We start from the raw sequence: 27196 nt of genomic DNA, 5'->3' as shown, positions 1-27196 counted from the left end.
GAGGGGCAGATCGCCGGGGTAGGTGGTGATGGAGATCCACAGACCTCCATCAAGGTAAGATAGTGCTAGTGACGGCATGGTGCCGTCGTTAGCAGTCAAGGACTGTCCTGGGTGGTTACAAATTCGGCGGGGGGGCAAGGAATAACCTAGGGGGGCAATTGCCCCCCCCTTGCCCCCCTGTAGCGACGCCACTGAAAAAGTAACACACCAAAATTAGACAAAAAAATCAATAACAATATTAATATATATATACATATATATATATATAATTAACAGCAATCACAATCCTATCATGCCCAGGTTCTAGCATGTACTGGCTGACTTAGCATCATAGGCGCGTGATTGCTGTTTGCAACCATATATATCTGTTAATACTGTTATTGAATTATTGGACGAAAAAAAAATTGATAACAGCAATCACACTCCTATCATGCCTAGGCAGCCTCCCTATGCCATGCTATCCCCCCACACTTCCATGCAATCTGAAACCCTCATTCACAAACATTCATCATAAACTACAGCATAACACCCATCCCTCTCACACACTTACTAATATTTTCCTACCTTTCCTCTGGCACTGTCACTTTTCCTACTCCTCTTCATTCTTCCTCTTCTTCTCCCTCTTCTGTGTCCTGTCCTTCCGGTGTGCGGAAGACGGTGGGCGTGGCTTCAGTGTTGTGCGCCGGGATTTGACATCAAGTCCTGACGCACAGCCACAGTTGCCGCGCGCTTCGTTTTCGGAGGCGTGCCGGCACCCCTCAGTGAGCGGCACGCCAGGCGGACCGCCCCCCACCAGGTACACTACCGGCACGGCGGCCAGTCCCGGTGGCAGCCGCTTAGTTTTTAACTTTGCGGCTGCCATGAATGGTCGTCTGCCGGCCGACCAGCCATCCGGCCCGGATTCAGGGCGGCCTGGGAGGCAATTGCACGGCGGCCAGTCCCGGTGGCAGCAGCTTAGTTTTTAACAGGCAGGCACCGGCAGTGCATATACCTGTTTGGATTAACACAGAAAGTGGGTGGACAAAGATGTTTTCCTTAGCTTTTGCAGAACTAATCCAGGAGTCCTGGTCAACGGAGCTGATACCAAGGAGAAATATAAGAAGAAGAGAAGAAGTGGAGCTGGCTGAAAGAAGACGCGTTGGGGCCAGCGGACAAGGTAGAGCAACTTTTTTATTATTTAGAAAGAAATATTCATTAACAATGATTATGAGAATAGTCAAAGCTTTTTTTTTCTTTATCATTTTAAATATTGGATGAATGGGTGAGGTGGTGGCCACGATGGGGTCCTGCTTGGTGCATAATGTCCCTCTTGTGTAGCAGATTTAGTCGTTTACAAGATAGAAATTATCAGGAAAGACTAAAGTATCTTAATATATATATAGCTTGGAGTAAAGAAGATGATCAGAGATGCAATGGAAGCATTTAAATACTTAAACGGGAATTAACATAGTAGAAAAGGCAAGCTTATTTAAAAGGAAGAACAATGTTAGAACAACAGGTCATAGTCTAAACCTAGAGGGTCTGAGGCTTAGGGGCAATTTAAGTGTCAAGTTAACCCTTTAAGGCTGAAGACTCGTGGGGTTATGTTTGAGTGTGGGAGTAGGGCAGTTTTGGATTTCTGGGGAGACTGCTTACCTGCTTGCCCAGTCCCTTGTCTGGGGAGCACAGGGTGTTGGAACCAGACTCCCATGCACTAGCCGGCCATGGGGGGTCTGCAAGCCAGGAAACACTCGATGCGCCTGACCGGGACCTAGCCACAAATTCATGGAACTGTGCGGCAGCTAGGGACCGTGGCGATGCCTGACGACAATTGGAACAGCGTCGTTACGGATGCTCTTTTGAGGGTACATGTGTGTGTGTGTGCTTTCCTTAGTAAAGAAATTCTGTTTTACCCCTACACTAAGTCTCGGCTAGTGCTTGGGGGAATATACAGGTTTAATCACTATAGCAATTAAGCGTTCAGTGGCAAGGATGATCTCTACAGTTCTCATCTGTGGTCAAATTCTGTGTTTCTATCAAGTCATAAAAATGAAATGCATAAAGATTTTGGGTTTAAACGGTCGTTTATTACAGACGCTTGGTTATATTTGGACATTGCGTTAGCTGTTGTAAAAGAAAGCTCTTTATATAAAAAGGCAAAGAAGCTCAGCCGCCCACTTCATGTCTTGGCTCTGTTATGGGGGCTGGAACAGGTACAGAACTGTGACCCGCTCCCGGATTCCTGCTAGACATACCTTGCGTCGGGGTAAGGGGAGAGTGGCAGGCAAGGGATCCTCTCTCACGAGAGCTTCCCCTGCTGGAGGAGCGTGGCTTCAGCCGGTGCAGGATTAAAAAATCCGGAGGTACCAGTCTCTTTACCCTGGCGTGGTCCTTGCTTTGGTATCAAGTTGGTTGCATTTTTGTTCGGCGTGTTCCCGACCCTTGGCGTTCCTGACCTTCCTTTTGCTCAGCGATTCGAATTTGTTTCCGTCCTGTGTATGACCCGGTCCGCCTGACTACGCGCTCTGGAATTTAACCCCTGTTCATCTGACTAGCCATCTAGTGTATGACCTTTGGACGCCTGACGTCCCGCTCTGCTTGTGATTCTGAGCTTGACTACATTTGTTTTTTTGTGGTTTCACTAATTTAGCGAATCGTGCCCCAGACACGATTTTCCCATTCTCTGTGGTATTCAGTTTCAGAAACTTCACCTGGCATACTCAAGAACTATCATTTTAACATATTTATCTACTTATTCTGGAGCCTCCTCACTGTTAGGATCATCGGTACCCTGGTGGACGTTACTTGGGGTTTTTCCACTTGTACTGTTTTGCTGGGAGAAGAACTTTTGCGGCGAGTTCTCCGGCAAACGGTAGACGAGACAAGAACAATAGTACCGGTGCCGGCATTGTCAATACCCGTCTGGATCTGTGTCACACAGAAAGTTGGCGACAAAGGTGTTCTTTTTGCTTTTGTCATTGAACACATTCAGCTAACGACTGTGTATGCTTTAGTTTTAATAGATGTGTTAAATTAGTTAGATGTGTTTTTACAATAAATAACTAAAACATTTGATGTCAATTTCACAGTAACACCAAATTTCAATGACATAAAATCAAATTGGTAGTCCAAAAATAAGTTTCATTAGCACAGCATTGTAGACTTTTTGGAATAATACCATTTTAACTAAAGGTGATATTAATTTGAAAGAATTACTCATAGACCGCAACAATTATGAGAACAAACCTTTTTATTTAATAGTAAACATTGTATGGATAGTTTAAAGATGGAGCTGCCTCTGGACTCACGAAGAGTCATTCTTCAGCACGGAGGAAAGAAAAAACCTTGTTTTATTGAAGGAAATCTCTGGGAAGCCATGGCTCGAAGAACTGCCCCTCCCTCTGGGCACTAAGAGGCTAACTCTGACTAGTACTAAAATGTAAAGAATTTTTTTCTTAAAATGTCATAGCAACAAGAAATACATAGAAACGTTGACAGTCTTCAAATCTGTTGATGGAAACCTGACGCTCTGCGGATCTCTTTGCCGGGGAGCCGACACTCCGCAGATCATTTTGCCAGGTAGCCAGCTGTCTTGAGATGGTCCTTCAAAAGTGTTTGCGCTCTTTGTGTGTGTGTGTGGAGAGCCAGCGTAACATATGAGACTTCTAGTATGATGACACAATGATAGCTGGCAGGAGAGGTTCCATTGGTCACAAAGCACGTTGAAGCATATAACTAAATACTACAGCTTTATTTAAAAGAACAAAATGTGCAAGTGTAAATCACAAAGATGCTAATCCATAAATTTTATTGAAAAGATTACATTTTACATTTCCTTTTAAGTAACATTTTAATGTGATATTTAAAACTATGAGGATTTACCTTTTTACTTTTAATTTGAGGCCCCCTGGTGTTGGAGATGTGAGAGGAGACCAAGTGAAATGTGGGAAGGGAGATCTAAACAGATATGCTTGGTGGTTTGGATATGTCTTTCCATGCATATATGTTTCTTTTTAGTAAACCCCATGGAATAACTTTATGAAGTGTACTAAACAGCATTCAATGGAGGGTGGACCCTAAAGGTCAGAAAGGAGTTGTTTTGCTTTTTTTTCAAGAGTTATAGAGCATCCCATTCCTTTAGTTTGCTCCTTGTTGGTGTCCCTTCCTGAGCATAATCGCTTGACACAATGCAGTCTATTGAAGGTCAGATTGCACACTGTTCCTGCAACATTTCTACAGGTGGAGCGCTATGATACAATTGTAACAGAATATAACAAAATAGTATTATCACAAAAGTAAAACATGATACTTAAGTAAACTGTTAGATGGTCCTGAAGAGCTTTATTTGAGAATACAATTTATCTTCCTCTTCTTTTTCCTCAAATATCAGGCTATTATAAAATAGAAAAAATCAAACATCGTACACACTGTGTGATACGATTTTAAATACACAATCTCCCCCTCTGTAGTTCCACTCACAGATTAAAATACTGCTCAGTATATCGGCTTGTCTTTTTTTATTTTCTTTTTTTCAGATCCCAACCTCCAACATATAGCAGATGGCGCAGGCTCATACCGTAGAAAGCACAAGGGAAATACAATATATAGTGTAACACGTTTTTAATCATATATAAATTGAAAAAGATTAAAAAAGGCCTACTCTTAGCTGTGGTGACTACTCTCACGAGAGTCACCACAGCTAAAAAATGACCTTTTTCTCACTTTTGCTAAAAATAATGAAAAAAACCTGCTAAATAGATTATACTGTTTGTCTTGAGTTTTGTTTAGAAATACCCAATGTTTTTTTTGTTGTTGCTTTTTTCTGCACATTATTTTTCCCCCATGGTATGAGGGCATAAATTGCATTGGCCTGCTTCAAAGATACCCGAAATAGCACATGGGGCAGAATGAACAGCTTTGGGGAAAAAAATGGTTTCAAAACAGCAAAACGCTTCTTGTTCTTATTGCCCGATAACCCATAAAAACATTGGCTATTTCTAAACTCAGGACAAATAGTAGAATCTATTTAGCAGATTTTTTCATTAGCTTTTTTGGATGAATAAGTGAGAAAAAGTTTTGTTTTTTTTCAATTTTTCATTATATATATATATGTATATATATATATATATATTTATATATATATATATATATATATATATATATATATATTAGGAAATTAGATAATGTGATCAAAAAATGGTATCTGAACAAAGCCTATATAACGTGTGCGGGTACACTAAATGAGTGACATCTAAGCACAAGAACCGAAAAAGTGTTAAAACATCCTCGGTCCCAAAGGGTACAAAAAAGTAAAAGACTGGTCCTTAAGGGGTTAAAAAAAATCTCCTCCTTTATCATGCTGATTCCCTTTATGTATTTACATGTTTTTATTCACATACCTTCCCCCCCCAAACCCCTTTCCTTTCGTACAGTCCTAACCTCAACATCACATGTTCTATGCGCTGCCCTTGGGTTTTTATGACCGAAGGGCATTAATGCCCTTTGCCACATTAAACACAAGTTGCCACGGCTCTGAGTATTTGTATAGTTTACCTAAATCATTTGGCATTTGACTTATCCTTCCAAGAACATCAATATAGCAAAATAATACACATATAATTAACTTTTTCTGCCTATGTGTTTGATTTCATACACTTGTTAGCAATGGGTGCAGCCGAAACACCTAAACTCAATAGTTAGGAGGGGTGCCCCAATACTTTTGGTCATATAGTGTATCTATATCTATCCATTCATACAAACGCTGCAGCCTGGATTGTGAATGTGTCCCTGCGATGTCCTGTCATCCCCTCTAGATGGCAGTGAAGGCACACTTAACCCGTAGAAGACCATAAAAGAAACTGACATAATATTTGGAGGGCTTAATGGCATTATTGGGATTTTAAAAAGCGAATGGCAGCGGTGGGAATCGAACCCACGCTCTCATTGAGACTGGAGCCCGCCTCCTCCAGTGCCTTCTACCAGTAGGCCACGCTGCCTTACATCAACTGTCACTTGTGGTTGTCATTTAGTACCTTCTTGTGTCTTGTGAACGATCAGTGCAGACATGTGTGTATGTATATATATATATATGCACAATGTCTATCCCTCGCATGCTTAAACTCCTTCACTCTATTAACCTCTACCACTTCTGTTGCAAGGCTATTCCATGCATCCACAACCTTTGTAAAGTAATATTTCCTGATTTGCCCCTCTAATTTAAATCTATGTCCTTTTGGTTTTGGTAGTTTCTCTTCTTTTAAATATACTCTCCTCCTTTATCTGGCTGATTCCCTTTATGTATTTACATGTTTTTATTCACATACTGTTACCTCCTCCGTCGGGCTGCCGGCAGGGACGCCGAGACGCAGCCCACGCAGTCGGCTCCCTGCTCGTGCCGTCACGGTGAGCTGCCGCCAGGTCCGTTCTCCTGCGAGACGCGCGTCCCCGGCGATTTCGAGGGATAATTCCGGGGCACGCGCCTCTACGTCGTGAGAGCCGTTCGTGCATGCGCGAACGGCTAATCTTATGAATATTCATGTCGCTCTTAAAGCGACATTTATTCTTTTTCCTCATCCCCCTAATTAGGAGGGTAGGAGGATCCATATTGTTGGAGGGATATTTAAACCCTCATTTGGCACTACACCATTGCCTGTGTTAGTGCCTTTTTGCCTTTCACTAGCGTTTGAATCCTGATTAAGCTTTCTGGTATTGACTCCTGCTTGAACCTGACCTCCGTTATATTGCTGCCTGCCCTGACCTTTGCTTGTGACCCCGGCTACTCTTTTGCCTGACCCCTCGATACCGTTATTATTATTTATTTATTTTTTGTTCCTGAGTTCCACCTTTCATTATTCTTGGTGGTGTACGATCTGTCTCCTGTGCCTGGTGGCAGAACGTCCTCTCTCCTCCAGAGGGTGCTGATTCTGCAGCGCGGATCCAGAACCTGTACCCCGGTCGTGACACATACCGCCCAAACCCCTTTCCTTTCATACAGTCCCAACCTCAACATCAAATATTTTATGCATTCCCCTTGGTTTTTTATGCCCCAGGGGCTTTATCTTGCACTTATCCACACAAAACACCAGTTGCCACGGCTCCTGAGTGTTTTTATAGTTTACCTAAATCATTTGGCATTTGGCTTAGCCCTCCAGGAACATTAATATAGCAAAAATACACATATAATTAACTTTATATGCCTGTGTTTTTGATTCCATACACGTGTTAGCAAAGGTGTGGAAGGGGCTGAAACACCTAAACTCAATAATTAGGAGGGGTGTCCCAATACCTAGAAGAAGGTAGAAGGTAAGCAGGCATTGCAAGAGTGAGAATCTGACTATACACACCTAGAACCCTGGAGCTCAGACCCTGAGTGTTCCAGGTATCGGCGGGATAGGCAGTGGTATTAAGCTATGGGGTTTGCATATAACGACCAATACTAGTACAAAGGGTGATATCCATAATCATTAGTATTAAAAACCATAAGTGTACCTACAGCATTAATATGTTCAGTGAAGCAAGCATGTAGGATCTGAAGACAATTTAGTTTCAAAGATGTATTTTGTTCTGAAACAACTTCAAAGGAACAGTGTGTCTTACAGCACTTTCTTTCTTTGCTTGGCGTTTAAAAAGAGGGTGTGGGTAACTGGGTGATATATTATTTGGGCAAGAGTGAGATCAAGGTTCTTTTTATGAGCTAAGAAATCCTAGTACAATAAAGTATGAAGAAAATGGAACTAATCGTCAAAAGAACCAAAGTAAGCAGATGTCTTGTCAAGTTTGTACATAACCATAGTTTATGAACCTCCTAAGAGACTGTAAGCTCACAAGACAAGGGATCTCTTTTCCTTCTTTACCAGATTCCTGAAATACATACATCGCCTACATAGCCGTGGTGACTACTCTCACGAGAGTCACTAACAATGCATAGAGTCCGTCTCTAGCAAAGGTTTGCTCTTTAAAGACAAAATATTTTTGTTTTGTTTTTTTAAAATCCTCATGAAATGTTGACAACGCTTTATAGAATGTTACTTACATAAAAATACCGTATTTGCTCGATTATAAGAGAAGTTTTTTTTTCAGAGCAAATGCTAGTCTGATGCAGACCTTCCCCGGCTGTCAAAAGATCAGAGTTCCCCGCACCGGTGTGGCACGCAGACAACCCCCGCTGCTAGCCACGCCTCCTTCCGGCTGCAGCGTGAGTCTACACGCTGCCCCAGCTACATGACAGGAGACTCAGAAGTACCGGTAAGTGGGGCGGGGGGGAGTGTTAAATGGGGGGCATAAGGCATGGCTTTTTAACCCTCTATACGCCACTCTGCCTCCTGAAATGCCTTAAACCTCCCTATATGCCACTCTTCCCCATAATATGCCTCTAAGTGCCAGAGTGGCATATAGGGTTAAAAGACATATCATGGGGCACAGTGGCATATAGGGTTAAAAGGCATATCATGGGGCACAGTGGCATTTAGAGGGTTAAAAGGCATATCATGGGGCACAGTGGCATATAGGGGGTATAAGGCATTTCTGGGGCAGATGTGCGTTACTGGGGGGCAGGTTGGAAAATAGAAGGAAATAAAACCAAAATATTTTTCTCAGTCATAGCTTTTATTAAAAAAATAGTTTAAATGAATTAACATTTACGGGTAAAACTTTTTTCCTATAGGGTCGTCTTATATTCAGGCTTTTTCTTTTTTTCCTAAATTAATATTAAGATTTGGGGGGTCGTCTTATAATCAGGGTCGTTTTATAATCTAGCAAATACGGTATATGGTTTTTAGTAATTAGCTAAAAGCTTCCAATGTTAAGCTTACCTCTGCTGCCCACTTCTGTAATGTCCTTTGTTTCTCTTGTGGTTGGTCAAACTGGTGACCAGGGGAGGGCTGGCAGCCTAAGGCCTGGGGGGCAAGACTAGTCAAGTGGCCCATTGCGCCACCAAAGCGGTTGCGAGCGACATTGATAGCAGTCACTCCACCGGCGCCTAATGAAATTAAAGCGGCCGGCGTGCACGCACCGAGCCGCCCAATAGCCGTGCCTCAGCTCTTTATCCCACCTCTTTTAAGACGTGGGACAAAGAGCTGAGGAATGGCCATTGGGTCTGACTGCTGCATGATGCAGGGGCGTACCTAGAGTATTTGGCACCTGTGGCAGATCCTGTATGTGCCCCCCCCCCCCCCACACACACACACACTTTAAAACTGCATAGTTTCTATGGTTAGGCAAACATTGACAGGGGTACAGCATAACTGTTATCATTATATACTTAGGGATTACGCTGTACCACTGTCAATGTGTGCCTATACATTGAGCCAGACACTGACAATACTGCAGTACAACCCCTATCACTGTATACTAAGCCAAACATTGATGTGGTGTAGGCCTACCACTTCAGTGACTGGCTTAGTATATAGTAGGGATGCACCGAAATTAAAATTCTGGACCTAAACTGAAAATTCAGCATTCATTTGGCCAAAATCGAAAATAAAAACGTTTCAAATACTTTATTTGTAAGTAACACACCAAAATTAGACAAAAAAAAAATCTATAACAATATTAATATATATATACATATATATATATAAATATACACATATAATTAACAGCAATCACAATCCTATCATGCCCAAGTTCTAGCATGTACTGGCTGACTTAGCATAAGGATAGGCGTGTGATTGCTGTTTGCAACCATATATATCTATTAATACTGTTATTGAATTATTGGACGAAAAAAAATAAAAAATTGACAACAGCAATTACACTCCTATCATGCCTAGGCAGCCTCCCTATGCCATGCTATCCCCCCACACTTCCATGCAATCTGAAACCCTCATTCACAAACATTCATCATAAACTACAGCATAACACCCATCCCTCTCACACACTTACTAATATTTTCCTACCTTTCCTCTGGCACTGTCACTTTTCCTACTCCTCTTCATTCTTCCGGTGTGCGGAAGACGGTGGGCGTGGCTTCAGTGTTGTGCGCCGGGATTTGACATCAAGTCCTGACGCACAGCCACAGTTGCCGCGCGCTTCGTTTTCGGAGGCGTGCCGGCACCCCTCAGTGAGCGGCACGCCAGACGGACCGCCCCCCACCAGGTACACTACCGGCACGGCGGCCAGTCCCGATCACGTCGCTTTTTGGATCATAGAATCTTTGGACGCTGAGCTCTCTAATGGTACCCCGGGATTGACACCGCTCTACCGGGATCACCCTGAAATAGTGACTCTTTTTCGGGTGGGCATAGCTGGCCATAGACCTGTATGGTGGTTCTGGGCTGCCTGGTGGGTGATGGGATTATACCTTTAATCCAATCATGTTTGCTGTAAATATATATATATATATATATATATATATATATGTGTGTGTGTGCTTTCCTTAGTAAAGAAAATTCTGTTTTACCCCTACACTAAGTCTCGGCTAGTGCTTGGGGGAATATACAGGTTTAATCACTTTAGCAATTAAGCTTTCAGTGGCAAGGATGATCTCTACAGTTCTCATCTGTGGTCAAATTCTGTGTTTCTATCAAGTCATAAAAATGACATGCATAAAGATTTTGGGTTTAAACGGTCGTTTATTACAGACGCTTGGTTATATTTGGACATTGCGTTAGCTGTTGTAAAAGAAAGCTCTTTATATAAAAAGGCAAAGAAGCTCAGCCGCCCACTTCATGTCTTGGCTCTGTTGTGGGGGCTGGAACAGGTACAGAACTGTGACCCGCTCCCGGATTCCTGCTAGACATACCTTGCGTCGGGGTAAGGGGAGAGTGGCGGGCAAGGGATCCTCTCTCACGAGAGCTTCCCCTGCTGGAGGAGCGTGGCTTCAGCCGGTGCAGGATTAAAAAATCCGGAGGTTCCAGTCTCTTTACCCTGGCGTGGTCCTCGCTTTGATATCAAGTCGGTTGCATTTTTGTTCGGCATGTTCCCGACCCTTGGCGTTCCTGACCTTCCTTTTGCTCAGCGATTCGAATTTGTTTCCGTCCTGTGTATGACCCGGTCCGCCTGACTACGCGCTCTGGAATTTAACCCCTGACTAGCCATCTAGTGTATGACCTTTGGACGCCTGACGTCCCGCTCTGGTTGTGATTCTGAGCTTGACTACATTTGTTTTTTTGTGGTTTCACTAATTTAGCGAATCGTGCCCCAGACACGATTTTCCCATTCTCTGTGGTATTCAGTTTCAGAAACTTCACCTGGCATACTCAAGAACTATCATTTTAACATATTTATCTACTTATTCTGGAGCCTCCTCACTGTTAGGATCATCGGTACCCTGGTGGACGTTACTTGGGGTTTTTCCACTTGTACTGTTTTGCTGGGAGAAGAACTTTTGCGGCGAGTTCTCCGGCAAACGGTAGACGAGACAAGAACAATAGTACCGGTGCCGGCATTGTCAATACCCGTCTGGATCTGTGTCACACAGAAAGTTGGCGACAAAGGTGTTCTTTTTGCTTTCGTCATTGAACACATTCAGCTAACGACTGTGTATGCTTTAGTTTTAATAGATGTGTTAAATTAGTTAGATGTGTTTTTACAATAAATAACTAAAACATTTGATGTCAATTTCACAGTAACACCAAATTTCAATGACATAAAATCAAATTGGTAGTCCAAAAATAAGTTTCATTAGCACAGCATTGTAGACTTTTTGGAATAATACCATTTTAACTAAAGGTGATATTAATTTGAAAGAATTACTCATAGACCGCAACAATTATGAGAACAAACCTTTTTATTTAATAGTAAACATTGTATGGATAGTTTAAAGATGGAGCTGCCTCTGGACTCACGAAGAGTCATTCTTCAGCACGGAGGAAAGAAAAAACCTTGTTTTATTGAAGGAAATCTCTGGGAAGCCATGGCTCGAAGAACTGCCCCTCCCTCTGGGCACTAAGAGGCTAACTCTGACTAGTACTAAAATGTAAAGAATTTTTTTCTTAAAATGTCATAGCAACAAGAAATACATAGAAACGTTGACAGTCTTCAAATCTGTTGATGGAAACCTGACGCTCTGCGGATCTCTTTGCCGGGGAGCCGACACTCCGCAGATCATTTTGCCAGGTAGCCAGCTGTCTTGAGATGGTCCTTCAAAAGTGTTTGCGCTCTGTGTGTGTGTGTGTGTATGTGTGGAGAGCCAGCGTAACATATGAGACTTCTAGTATGATGACACAATGATAGCTGGCAGGAGAGGTTCCATTGGTCACAAAGCACATTGAAGCATATAACTAAATACTACAGCTTTATTTAAAAGAACAAAATGTGCAAGTGTAAATCACTAAGATGCTAATCCATAAATGTTATTGAAAAGATTACATTTTACATTTCCTTTTAAGTGACATTTTAATGTGATATTTGAAACTATGTGGATTTACCTTTTTACTTTTAATTTGAGGCCCCCTGGTGTTGGAGATGTGAGAGGAGACCAAGTGAAATGTGGGAAGGGAGATCTAAACAGATATGCTTGGTGGTTTGGATATGTCTTTCCATGCATATATGTTTCTTTTTGGTAAACCCCATGGAATAACTTTATGAAGTGTACTAAACAGCATTCAATGGAGGGTGGACCCTAAAGGTCAGAAAGGAGTTGTTTTGCTTTTTTTTCAAGAGTTATAGAGCATCCCATTCCTTTAGTTTGCTCCTTGTTGGTGTTCCTTCCTGAGCATAATCGCTTGACACAATGCAGTCTATTGAAGGTCAGATTGCACACTGTTCCTGCAACATTTCTACAGGTGGAGCGCTATGATACAATTGTAACAGAATATAACAAAATAGTATTATCACAAAAGTAAAACATGATACTTAAGTAAACTGTTAGATGGTCCTGAAGAGCTTCATTTGAGAATACAATTTATCTTCCTCTTCTTTTTCCTCAAATATCAGGCTATTATAAAATAGAAAAAATCAAACATCGTACACACTGTGTGATACGATTTTAAATACACAATCTCCCCCTCTGTAGTTCCACTCACAGATTAAAATACTGCTCAGTATATCGGCTTGTCTTTTTTTCTTTTCTTTTTTTCAGATCCCAACCTCCAACATATAGCAGATGGCGCAGGCTCATACCGTAGAAAGCACAAGGGAAATACAATATATAGTGTAACACGTTTTTAATCATATATAAATTGAAAAAGATTAAAAAAGGCCTACTCTTAGCTGTGGTGACTACTCTCACGAGAGTCACCACAGCTAAAAAATGACCTTTTTCTCACTTTTGCTAAAAATAATGGAAAAAACCTGCTAAATAGATTATACTGTTTGTCTTGAGTTTTGTTTAGAAATACCCAATGTTTTTTTTGTTGTTGCTTTTTTCTGCACATTATTTTTCCCCCATGGTATGAGGGCATAAATTGCATTGGCCTGCTTCAAAGATACCCGAAATAGCACATGGGGCAGAATGAACAGCTTTGGGGAAAAAAATGGTTTCAAAACAGCAAAACGCTTCTTGTTCTTATTGCCCGATAACCCATAAAAACATTGGCTATTTCTAAACTCAGGACAAATAGTAGAATCTATTTAGCAGATTTTTTCATTAGCTTTTTTGGATGAATAAGTGAGAAAAAGTTTTGTTTTTTTTCAATTTTTCATTATATATATATATGTATATATATATATATATATATATATATATATATATATATTAGGAAATTAGATAATGTGATCAAAAAATGGTATCTGAACAAAGCCTATATAACGTGTGTGGGTACACTAAATGAGTGACATCTAAGCACAAGAACCGAAAAAGTGTTAAAACATCCTCGGTCCCAAAGGGTACAAAAAAGTAAAAGACTGGTCCTTAAGGGGTTAAAAAAATCTCCTCCTTTATCATGCTGATTCCCTTTATGTATTTACATGTTTTTATTCACATACCTTCCCCCCCCAAACCCCTTTCCTTTCGTACAGTCCTAACCTCAACATCACATGTTCTGTGCGCTGCCCCTGGGTTTTTATGACCGAAAGGGCATTAACTTGCCCTTTGCCACATTAAACACAAGTTGCCACGGCTCTGAGTATTTGTATAGTTTACCTAAATCATTTGGCATTTGACTTATCCCTCCAAGAACATCAATATAGCAAAATAATACACATATAATTAACTTTTTCTGCCTATGTGTTTGATTTCATACACTTGTTAGCAATGGGTGCAGCCGAAACACCTAAACTCAATAGTTAGGAGGGGTGCCCCAATACTTTTGGTCATATAGTGTATCTATATCTATCCATTCATACAAACGCTGCAGCCTGGATTGTGAATGTGTCCCTGCGATGTCCTGTCATCCCCTCTAGATGGCAGTGAAGCCACACTTAACCCGTAGAAGACCATAAAAGAAACTGACATAATATTTTGGAGGGCTTAATGGCATTATTGGGATTTTAAAAAGCAAATGGCAGCGGTGGGAATCGAACCCTCGCTCTCATTGAGACTGGAGCCCGCCTCCTCCAGTGCCTTCTACCAGTAGGCCACGCTGCCTTACATCAACTGTCACTTGTGGTTGTCATTTAGTACCTTCCTGTGTCTTGTGTACGATCAGTGCAGACGTGTATATATATATATATATATATATATATATATATATGCACAATGTCTATCCCTCGCATGCTTAAACTCCTTCACTCTATTAACCTCTACCACTTCTGTTGCAAGGCTATTCCATGCATCCACAACCTTTGTAAAGTAATATTTCCTGATTTGCCCCTCTAATTTAAATCTATGTCCTTTTGGTTTTGGTAGTTTCTCTTCTTTTAAATATACTCTCCTCCTTTATCTGGCTGATTCCCTTTATGTATTTACATGTTTTTATTCACATACTGTTACCTCCTCCGTCGGGCTGCCGGCAGGGACGCCGAGACGCAGCCCGCGCAGTCGGCTCCCTGCTCGTGCCGTCACGGTGAGCTGCCGCCAGGTCCGTTCTCCTGCGAGACGCGCGTCCCCGGCGATTTCGAGGGATAATTCCGGGGCGCGCGCCTCTACGTCGTGAGAGCCGTTCGTGCATGCGCGAACGGCTAATCTTATGAATATTCATGTCGCTCTTAAAGCGACATTTATTCTTTTTCCTCCTCCCCCTAATTAGGAGGGTAGGAGGATCCATATTGTTGGAGGGATATTTAAACCCTCATTTGGCACTACACCATTGCCTGTGTTAGTGCCTTTTTGCCTTTCACTAGCGTTTGAATCCTGATTAAGCTTTCTGGTATTGACTCCTGCTTGAACCTGACCTCCGTTATATTGCTGCCTGCCCTGACCTTTGCTTGTGACCCCGGCTACTCTTTTGCCTGACCCCTCGGATACCGTTATTATTATTTATTTATTTTTTTCCCTGAGTTCCACCTTTCATTATTCTTGGTGGTGTACGATCTGTCTCCTGTGCCTGGTGGCAGTACGTCCTCTCTCATCCAGAGGGCGCTGATTCTGCAGCGCGGATCCAGAACCTGTACCCCGGTCGTGACACATACCGCCCAAACCCCTTTCCTTTCATACAGTCCCAACCTCAACATCAAATATTTTATGCATTCCCCTTGGTTTTTTATGCCCCAGGGGCTTTGTCTTGCACTTATCCACACAAAACACCAGTTGCCACGGCTCCTGAGTGTTTTTATAGTTTACCTAAATCATTTCGCATTTGGCTTAGCCCTCCAGGAACATTAATATAGCAAAAATACACATATAATTAACTTTATATGCCTGTGTTTTTGATTCCATACACGTGTTAGCAAAGGTGTGGAAGGGGCTGAAACACCTAAACTCAATAATTAGGAGGGGTGTCCCAATACCTAGAAGAAGGTAGAAGGTAAGCAGGCATTGCAAGAGTGAGAATCTGACTATACACACCTAGAACCCTGGAGCTCAGACCCTGAGTGTTCCAGGTATCGGCGGGATAGGCAGTGGTATTAAGCTATGGGGTTTGCATATAACGACCAATACTAGTACAAAGGGTGATATCCATAATCATTAGTATTAAAAACCATAAGTGTACCTACAGCATTAATATGTTCAGTGAAGCAAGCATGTAGGATCTGAAGACAATTTAGTTTCAAAGATGTATTTTGTTCTGAAACAACTTCAAAGGAACAGTGTGTCTTACAGCACTTTCTTTCTTTGCTTGGCGTTTAAAAAGAGGGTGTGGGTAACTGGGTGATATATTATTTGGGCAAGAGTGAGATCAAGGTTCTTTTTATGAGCTAAGAAATCCTAGTACAATAAAGTATGAAGAAAATGGAACTAATCGTCAAAAGAACCAAAGTAAGCAGATGTCTTGTCAAGTTTGTACATAACCATAGTTTATGAACCTCCTAAGAGACTGTAAGCTCACAAGACCAGGGATCTCTTTTCCTTCTTTACCAGATTCCTGAAATACATACATCGCCTACATAGCCGTGGTGACTACTCTCACGAGAGTCACTAACAATGCATAGAGTCCGTCTCTAGCAAAGGTTTGCTCTTTAAAGACAAAATCTTTTTGTTTTGTTTTTTTTAAATCCTCATGAAATGTTGACAACGCTTTATAGAATGTTACTTACATAAAAATACCGCATTTGCTCGATTATAAGAGAAGGTTTTTTTTCAGAGCAAATGCTAGTCTGATGCAGACCTTCCCCGGCTGTCAAAAGATCAGAGTTCCCCGCACCGGTGTGGCACGCAGACAACCCCCGCTGCTAGCCACGCCTCCTTCCGGCTGCAGCGTGAGTCCACACGCTGCCCCAGCTACATGACAGGAGACTCAGAAGTACCGGTAAGTGGGGCGGGGGGGAGTGTTAAATGGGGGGCATAAGGCATTTCTGGAGGCAGGGTGCTTTGTGAAATGCCTTTTAACCCCCTTAATGCCACTCTGCCTCCAGAAATGGCTTTTTAACTCTCTATACGCCACTCTGCCTCCTGAAATGCCTTAAACCTCCCTATATGCCACTCTTCCCCATAATATGCCTTTTAACCCTCTAAGTGCCAGAGTGGCATATAGGGTTAAAAGGCATATCATGGGGCACAGTGGCATTTAGAGGGTTTAAATTCATATCTCGGGGCACAGTGGCATATAGGGGGTATAAGGCATTTCTGGGGCAGATGTGCGTTACTGGGGGGCAGGTTGGAAAATAGAAGGAAATAAAACCAAAATATTTTTCTCAGTCATAGCTTTTATTAAAAAAATAGTTTAAATGAATTAACATTTACTGGTAAAACTTTTTTCCTATAGGGTTGTCTTATATTCAGGCTTTTTCTTTTTTTCCTACATTAATATTAAGATTTGGGGTGTCATCTTATAATCAGGGTCGTTTTATAATCTAGCAAATACGGTATATGGTTTTTAGTAATTAGCTAAAAGCTTCCAATGTTAAGCTTACCTCTGCTGCCCACTTCTCTAATGTCCTTTGTCTCTCTTGTGGTTGGTCAAACTGGTGACCAGGGGAGGGCTGGCAGCCTAAGGCCTGGGGGGCAAGTCTAGTCAAGTGGCCCATTGCGCCACCAAAGCGGTTGCGAGCGACATTGATAGCAGTCACTCCACCGGCGCCTAATGAATTTAATTTAATGAAATTAAAGCGGCCGGAGTGCACGCACCCCGCCGCCCAATAGCCGTGCCTCAGCTCTTTATCCCACCTCTTTTAAGACGTGGGACAAAGAGCTAAGGAATGGCCATTGGGTCTGACTGCTGCATGATGCAGGGGCGTACCTAGAGTATTTGGCACCTGTGGCAGATCCTGTATGTGGCACCCCCCCACACACACACACTTTAAAACTGCATAGTTTCTATGGTTAGGCAAACATTGACAGGGGTACAGCATAACTGTTATCATTATATACTTAGGGATTACGCTGTACCACTGTCAATGTGTGCCTATACATTGAGCCAGACACTGACAATACTGCAGTACACTATATACTAAGCCAAACATTGATGTGGTGTAGGCCTACCACTTCAGTGACTGGCTTAGTATATAGTAGGGATGCACCGAAATTAAAATTCTGGACCTAAACTGAAAATTCAGCATTCATTTGGCCAAAACCGAAAATAAAAACGTTTCAAATACTTTATTAAAAGTAACACACCAAAATTAGACAAAAAAAAATCGATAACAATATTAATATATATATATATATATATATATATATATATATATATACATATATATATATATAAATATACACATATAATTAACAGCAATCACAATCCTATCATGCCCAAGTTCTAGCATGTACTGGCTGACTTAGCATAAGGATAGGCGTGTGATGGCTGTTTGCAACCATATATATCTATTAATACTGTTATTGAATTATTGGACGAAAAAAAATAAAAAATTGACAACAGCAATTACACTCCTATCATGCCTAGGCAGCCTCCCTATGCCATGCTATCCCCCCACACTTCCATGCAATCTGAAACCCTCATTCACAAACATTCATCATAAACTACAGCATAACACCCATCCCTCTCACACACTTACTAATATTTTCCTACCTTTCCTCTGGCACTGTCACTTTTCCTACTCCTCTTCATTCTTCCTCTTCTTCTCCCTCTTCTGTGTCCTGTCCTTCCGGTGTGCGGAAGACGGTGGGCGTGGCTTCAGTGTTGTGCGCCGGGATTTGACATCAAGTCCTGACGCGGCCGCCCCCCACCAGGTACACTACCAGCACGGCGGCCAGTCCCGGTGGCAGCCGCTTAGTTTTTAACTTTGCGGCAGCCATGAATGGTCGTCTGCCGGCCGACCAGCCATCCGGCCCGGATTCAGGGCGGCCTGGGAGGCAATTGCACGGCGGCCAGTCCCGGTGGCAGCAGCTTAGTTTTTAACAGTGCAGGCACCGGCAGTGCATATACCTGTTTGGATTAACACAGAAAGTGGGTGACAAAGATGTTTTCCTTAGCTTTTGCAGAACTAATCCAGGAGTCCTGGTCAACGGAGCTGATACCAAGGAGAAATATAAGAAGAAGAGAAGAAGTAGAGCTGGCTGAAAGAAGACGCGTTGGGGCCAGCGGACAAGGTAGAGCAACTTTTTTATTATTTAGAAAGAAATATTCATTAACAATGATTATGAGAATAGTCAAAGCTTTTTTTTCTTTATCATTTTAAATATTGGATGAATGGGTGAGGTGGTGGCCACGATGGGGTCCTGCTTGGTGCATAATGTCCCTCTTGTGTAGCAGATTTAGTCGTTTACAAGATAGAAATTATCAGGAAAGACTAAAGTATCTTAATATATATATAGCTTGGAGTAAAGAAGATGATCAGAGATGCAATAGAAGCATTTAAATACTTAAACGGGAATTAACATAGTAGAAAAGGCAAGCTTATTTAAAAGGAAGAACAATGTTAGAACAACAGGTCATAGTCTAAACCTAGAGGGTCTGAGGCTTAGGGGCAATTTAAGTGTCAAGTTAACCCTTTAAGGCTGAAGACTCGTGGGGTTATGTTTGAGTGTGGGAGTAGGGCAGTTTTGGATTTCTGGGGAGACTGCTTACCTGCTTGCCCAGTCCCTTGTCTGGGGAGCACAGGGTGTTGGAACCAGACTCCCATGCACTAGCCGGCCATGGGGGGTCTGCAAGCCAGGAAACACTCGATGCGCCTGACCGGGACCTAGCCACAAATTCATGGAACTGTGCGGCAGCTAGGGACCGTGGCGATGCCTGCCGACAATTGGAACAGCGTCGTTACGGATGCTCTTTTGAGGGTACATTAAGCTTGTGGTGGGCAATACTTGGTGATGGTTACAGAGAGCGAGCTCGTTTGGGAACCGTGGTTTAATTACCGATTTCTAGGACTGGGGTCTACCCAGCAGCGGCTGTGGTACTCTGCCCGGCTACCGCATGGACTATTCCCGGGGATGTTTCCAATGCTGTCGCTCAGGGTACCAACGTCGGATCACGTCGCTTTTTGGACCATAGAATCTTTGGACGCTGAGCTCTCTAATGGTACCCCGGGATTGACACCGCTCTACCGGGATCACCCTGAAATAGTGACTCTTTGTCGGGTGGGCATAGCTGGCCATAGACCTGTATGGTGGTTCTGGGCTGCCTGGTGGGTGATGGGATTATACCTTTAATCCAATCATGTTTGCTGTAAATATATATATATATATATATATATATATATATATATATGTGTGTGTGCTTTCCTTAGTAAAGAAAATTCTGTTTTACCCCTACACTAAGTCTCGGCTAGTGCTTGGGGGAATATACAGGTTTAATCACTTTAGCAATTAAGCTTTCAGTGGCAAGGATGATCTCTACAGTTCTCATCTGTGGTCAAATTCTGTGTTTCTATCAAGTCATAAAAATGACATGCATAAAGATTTTGGGTTTAAACGGTCGTTTATTACAGACGCTTGGTTATATTTGGACATTGCGTTAGCTGTTGTAAAAGAAAGCTCTTTATATAAAAAGGCAAAGAAGCTCAGCCGCCCACTTCATGTCTTGGCTCTGTTGTGGGGGCTGGAACAGGTACAGAACTGTGACCCGCTCCCGGATTCCTGCTAGACATACCTTGCGTCGGGGTAAGGGGAGAGTGGCGGGCAAGGGATCCTCTCTCACGAGAGCTTCCCCTGCTGGAGGAGCGTGGCTTCAGCCGGTGCAGGATTAAAAAATCCGGAGGTTCCAGTCTCTTTACCCTGGCGTGGTCCTCGCTTTGATATCAAGTCGGTTGCATTTTTGTTCGGCATGTTCCCGACCCTTGGCGTTCCTGACCTTCCTTTTGCTCAGCGATTCGAATTTGTTTCCGTCCTGTGTATGACCCGGTCCGCCTGACTACGCGCTCTGGAATTTAACCCCTGACTAGCCATCTAGTGTATGACCTTTGGACGCCTGACGTCCCGCTCTGGTTGTGATTCTGAGCTTGACTACATTTGTTTTTTGTGGTTTCACTAATTTAGCGAATCGTGCCCCAGACACGATTTTCCCATTCTCTGTGGTATTCAGTTTCAGAAACTTCACCTGGCATACTCAAGAACTATCATTTTAACATATTTATCTACTTATTCTGGAGCCTCCTCACTGTTAGGATCATCGGTACCCTGGTGGACGTTACTTGGGGTTTTTCCACTTGTACTGTTTTGCTGGGAGAAGAACTTTTGCGGCGAGTTCTCCGGCAAACGGTAGACGAGACAAGAACAATAGTACCGGTGCCGGCATTGTCAATACCCGTCTGGATCTGTGTCACACAGAAAGTTGGCGACAAAGGTGTTCTTTTTGCTTTCGTCATTGAACACATTCAGCTAACGACTGTGTATGCTTTAGTTTTAATAGATGTGTTAAATTAGTTAGATGTGTTTTTACAATAAATAACTAAAACATTTGATGTCAATTTCACAGTAACACCAAATTTCAATGACATAAAATCAAATTGGTAGTCCAAAAATAAGTTTCATTAGCACAGCATTGTAGACTTTTTGGAATAATACTATTTTAACTAAAGGTGATATTAATTTGAAAGAATTACTCATAGACCGCAACAATTATGAGAACAAACCTTTTTATTTAATAGTAAACATTGTATGGATAGTTTAAAGATGGAGCTGCCTCTGGACTCACGAAGAGTCATTCTTCAGCACGGAGGAAAGAAAAAACCTTGTTTTATTGAAGGAAATCTCTGGGAAGCCATGGCTCGAAGAACTGCCCCTCCCTCTGGGCACTAAGAGGCTAACTCTGACTAGTACTAAAATGTAAAGAATTTTTTTCTTAAAATGTCATAGCAACAAGAAATACATAGAAACGTTGACAGTCTTCAAATCTGTTGATGGAAACCTGACGCTCTGCGGATCTCTTTGCCGGGGAGCCGACACTCCGCAGATCATTTTGCCAGGTAGCCAGCTGTCTTGAGATGGTCCTTCAAAAGTGTTTGCGCTCTGTGTGTGTGTGTGGAGAGCCAGCATAACATATGAGACTTCTAGTATGATGACACAATGATAGCTGGCAGGAGAGGTTCCATTGGTCACAAAGCACGTTGAAGCATATAACTAAATTTAAAAGAACAAAATGTGCAAGTGTAAATCACAAAGATGCTAATCCATAAATTTTATTGAAAAGATTACATTTTACATTTCCTTTTAAGTGACATTTTAATGTGATATTTGAAACTATGTGGATTTAACTTTTTTACTTTTAATTTGAGGCCCCCTGGTGTTGGAGATGTGAGAGGAGACCAAGTGAAATGTGGGAAGGGAGATCTAAACAGATATGCTTGGTGGTTTGGATATGTCTTTCCATGCATATATGTTTCTTTTTAGTAAACCCCATGGAATAACTTTATGAAGTGTACTAAACAGCATTCAATGGAGGGTGGACCCTAAAGGTCAGAAAGGAGTTGATTTGCTTTTTTTTCAAGAGTTATAGAGCATCCCATTCCTTTAGTTTGCTCCTTGTTGGTGTCCCTTCCTGAGCATAATCGCTTGACACAATGCAGTCTATTGAAGGTCAGATTGCACACTGTTCCTGCAACATTTCTACAGGTGGAGCCCTATGATACAATTGTAACAGAATATAACAAAATAGTATTATCACAAAAGTAAAACATGATACTTAAGTAAACTGTTAGATGGTCCTGAAGAGCTTCATTTGAGAATACAATTTATCTTCCTCTTCTTTTTCCTCAAATATCAGGCAATTATAAAATAGAAAAAATCAAACATCGTACACACTGTGTGATACGATTTTAAATACACAATCTCCCCCTTTGTAGTTCCACTCACAGATTAAAATACTGCTCAGTATATCTGCTTGTCTTTTTTTCTTTTCTTTTTTTCAGATCCCAACCTCCAACATATAGCAGATGGCGCAGGCTCATACCGTAGAAAGCACAAGGGAAATACAATATAGTGTAACACGTTTTTAATCATATATAAATTGAAAAAGATTAAAAAAGGCCTACTCTTAGCTGTGGTGACTACTCTCACGAGAGTCACCACAGCTAAAAAATGACTTTTTCTCACTTTTGCTAAAAATAATGAAAAAAACCTGCTAAATAGATTATACTGTTTGTCTTGAGTTTTGTTTAGAAATACCCAATGTTTTTTTTGTTGTTGCTTTTTTCTGCACACTATTTTTCCCCCATGGTATGAGGGCATAAATTGCATTGGCATTGCACACAGGGCCGATACTACCTACGGGCAAGGTAGGCGCCGGCCTATAGCGCACTCAGCCTAGGGCCTTCAGCCAGTCTTGCATACACCTTTACAATAGTCGTCATAGGCCGGATGTGCTAACAGACACCCCAGTCGCTTTCAGACACTCTCACATATAGCCATATCACAGTCAACTGAGGCCGGATGTGCCGACAGACACCACCGTCGCCTTCAGCCAGTCTAGCATACACCTCTACTACGGTCGCCATGGGCCGGATGTGCTAACAGAAACCCCAGTCGCTTTAGGCCACTCTCACATTCACTCATATCACGGTTGACTCAGGCCGGATGTCACAACAGACACTACCGTGAGCTTCAGTCAGTCTTGCATACACCTCTATTACGGTCACCATAGGCCGCATGTGCCAACAAACACTAGTTGCTTCTGGCCACTCTCACATATACCCATATGACTGTCGCCTTAAGTCGCATGTACCAACAGACACCGGCGTCACCTTCGGCAAGTCTCACATACACCCCTACTACTGCCGCCTTAGGCCGGTTGCACCAAAAGACATCCCATCTACCTTTGGCCTGTCTCGCATACACCCGTACTGTGGCTGCGTTGGGTCGGTTGCGCCAAGAGACACCACCGTCGCCTTTGGCAAGTCTCACATACACCCCTGCTACTGCCGCCTTAGAATGGTTGCGCAAAGAAACAGCACAGTTGTCTTCTGCCAATTTTACATACACCCACATTATGGTCAATTTAGGCCAGTCTCACATACACTGCTATTACGGTCACTGTAGGCCGGTTGTGCCCACAGACACCACCGTCGCCTTCGCCACTCTCACATATACCCATTTCACAGTCACCTTATGCGGATGTGCCAACAGACACCAACATCGCCTTGGGCCAGTCTCGCATATAACCCTATTACGGTTTTAGGCTGGTTAAGCCAACAGACACCACCGTCACCTTTGGCCAATCTCACATTTACTTACATCACGGTTGACTCAGGCCGGATGTGCCAAGAGACACCACCGTCGCCTTTAGCCAGTCTTGAATACACCTCTACTACGGTCGCCGTAGGCCGGATGTGCCAACAGACACCACCGTTGCCTTGGGTCAGTCTCACGTATACCCCTACTACTGTCGCCGTAGAACGGTTGTGCTAACAGACACCCCAGTTGCTTTCACCCACTCTCACATGTACCCATATCACAGGCAACTGAGGCAGGATGTGCCAACAGACACCACCGTCGCCTTCAGCAAGCTTGCATACACTTTTACTACGGTCGCCATAGGCCGCATGTGTCAACAAACACCAGTTGCTTTCGGCCACTCTCACATATACCCATATGACTTAGGCTGGATGTGGCAACAGACACCACCGTCGCCCTCAGCAAGTCTTGCATACACCTCTACTATGGGTGCAATAGGCCGGATGTGCCAACAGACACCACCGTCGCCTTGGGCCAGTCTCGCATATACCCCCTACTACTGTCGCCTTAGAACGGTTGTCCTAACAGACACCCAGTTGCTTTCACCCACTTTCACACGTACCCATATCACAGTCAACTGAGGCCGGATATGCCAACAGACACCACCGTTGCCTTTACCCAATCTCACATTCACTCATATCCCGGTTGACTCAGGCCGGATGTGCCAACAGACACCACCGTCGCCTTGGGCCAGTCTCGCATATACCCCCTACTACTGTCGCCTTAGAACGGTTGTGCTAACAGACACCCAGTTGCTTTCACCCACTTTCACACGTACCCATATCACAGTCAACTGAGGCCGGATATGCCAACAGACACCACCGTTGCCTTTACCCAATCTCACATTCACTCATATCCCGGTTGACTCAGGCCGGATGTGCCAACAGGCACCACCGTCGCCTTGGGCCAGTCTCGCATATACCCCCTACTACTGTCGCCTTAGAACGGTTGTGCTAACAGACACCCAGTTGCTTTCACCCACTTTCACACGTACCCATATCACAGTCAACTGAGGCCGGATATGCCAACAGACACCACCGTTGCCTTTACGCAATCTCACATTCACTCATATCCCGGTTGACTCAGGCCGGATGTGCCAACAGACACCACCGTCGCCTTCAGCCAGTCTACCATACACCTCTACCACGGTCGCCATAGGCCAGATGTGCTAACAGACACCCCAGTTGCTTTCAGCCACTATTAAAAATACCCATATCACAGTCACCTGAGGCCGGATGTGCCAACAGACACCACCGTCGCCTTCAGCCAGTCTCACAAACTACTCACCGTCGCCTTCAGCCAGTCTGACAAACTACTATGGTTGCAATAGGCCGGATGTGCCAACAGACACCACCGTCGCCTTGGGCTAGTCTTGCATATACCCCTACTACTGTCGCCCTAGAACAGTAGTGCTGACATACACCCAGTTGCTTTCACCCACTCTCACATGTACCCATATCACAGTGAACTAAGGCTGGATGTGCCAACAGACACCACCGTTGCCTTTACCCAATCTCACATTCACTCATATCACGGCTGACTCATCACATTCACCAACAGACACCACCGTTACCTTTACCCAATCTCACAATCACTCATATCACGGTTGTCGCAGGCCGGATGTGCCAACAGACACCACCGTCGCCTTCAGCCAGTCTAGCATATACCTCTACCACGGTCGCCATAGGCCAGATGTGCTAACAGATACCCCAGTCGCTTTCGGCCACTATTAAAAATACCCATATCACAGTCACCTGAGGCCGGATGTGCCAATCGACACCACCGTCGCCTTCAGCCAGTCATGCATACACCTCTACTACGGTCGCCATAGGCCGGATGCGCCAACAAACACCAGTTGCTTTCGGCCACTCTCACATATACCCATATGACTGTCAGCTTAGGTCCCATGTGCCAATAGACTCCACTGTCGCCTTCTGTCAATCTCACATATACCCATATCACAATCTCCTTAGGCCGGATGTGCCAACAGACACCACCGTCGCCTTGGGCCAGTCTCGCATATACCCCTACTACTGTCGCCTTAGAACGGTTGTGCTAACAGACACCCAGTTGCTTTCACCCACTCTCACATGTACCCATATCACAGTCAACTGAGGCCGGATGTGCCAACAGACACCACCGTCGCCTTCAGCCAGTCTACCATACACCTCTACCACAGTCGCCATAGGCCAGATGTGCTAACAGACACCCCAGTCGCTTTCAGCCACTATTAAAAATACCCATATCACAGTCACCTGAGGCCGGATGTGTCAACAGACACCACTGTCGCCTTGGGCCAGTCTCGCATATACCCCTACTACTGTCGCCTTAGAACAGTAGTGCTAACATACACCCAGTTGCTTTCACCCACTCTCACATGTACCCATATCACAGTGAACTGAGGCCCGATGTGCCAACAGACACCACCGTCGCCTTCAGCCAGTCTACCATACACCTCTACCACGGTCGCCATAGGCCAGATGTGCTAACAGATACCCCAGTCACCTGAGGCCGGATGTGCTAACAGATACCCCAGTCACCTGAGGCCGGATGTGCCAACAGACACCACGGTCGCCTTCAGCCAGTCTCACAAACTACTCACCGTCGCCTTCAGCCAGTCTCACAAACTACTATGGTTGCAATAGGCCGGATGTGCCAACAGACACCACCGTCGCCTTGGGCTAGTCTTGCGTATACCCCTATTACTGTCGCCTTAGAACAGTAGTGCTAACATACACCCAGTTGCTTTCACCCACTCTCACATGTACCCATATCACAGTGAACTGAGGCCGGATGTGCCAACAGACACCACCGTAGCCTTCCGCCAGTCTAGCATACACTTCTACTACGGTCGCCATAGGCCGGATGCGCCAACAAACACCAGTTGCTTTCGGCCACTGTCACATATACCCATATGACTGTCAGCTTAGGTCCCATGTGCCAATAGACACCACTGTCGCCTTCTGTCAATCTCACATATACCCATATCAAAATCTCCTTAGGCCGGATGTGCCAACAGACACCACCGTCGCCTTCAGCCAGTCTCACAAACACCCATATCATGTTGCCTAGGGACGGATGTGGTAACAAACACCAACGTCTTCTTCAGTCACTCCCACATACACCCCTACTATGGTCGTTTTAGGCCGATTGCGCAAACAGACACCACCATCGCTT

Source organism: Sceloporus occidentalis, unplaced genomic scaffold (genome assembly GCF_023333645.1).
Source record: "Sceloporus occidentalis isolate IW3139 unplaced genomic scaffold, rSceOcc1.0.p SCAF_185, whole genome shotgun sequence".
Taxonomy (NCBI): domain Eukaryota; kingdom Metazoa; phylum Chordata; class Lepidosauria; order Squamata; family Phrynosomatidae; genus Sceloporus; species Sceloporus occidentalis.
This window is presented reverse-complemented; position numbering follows the sequence as displayed.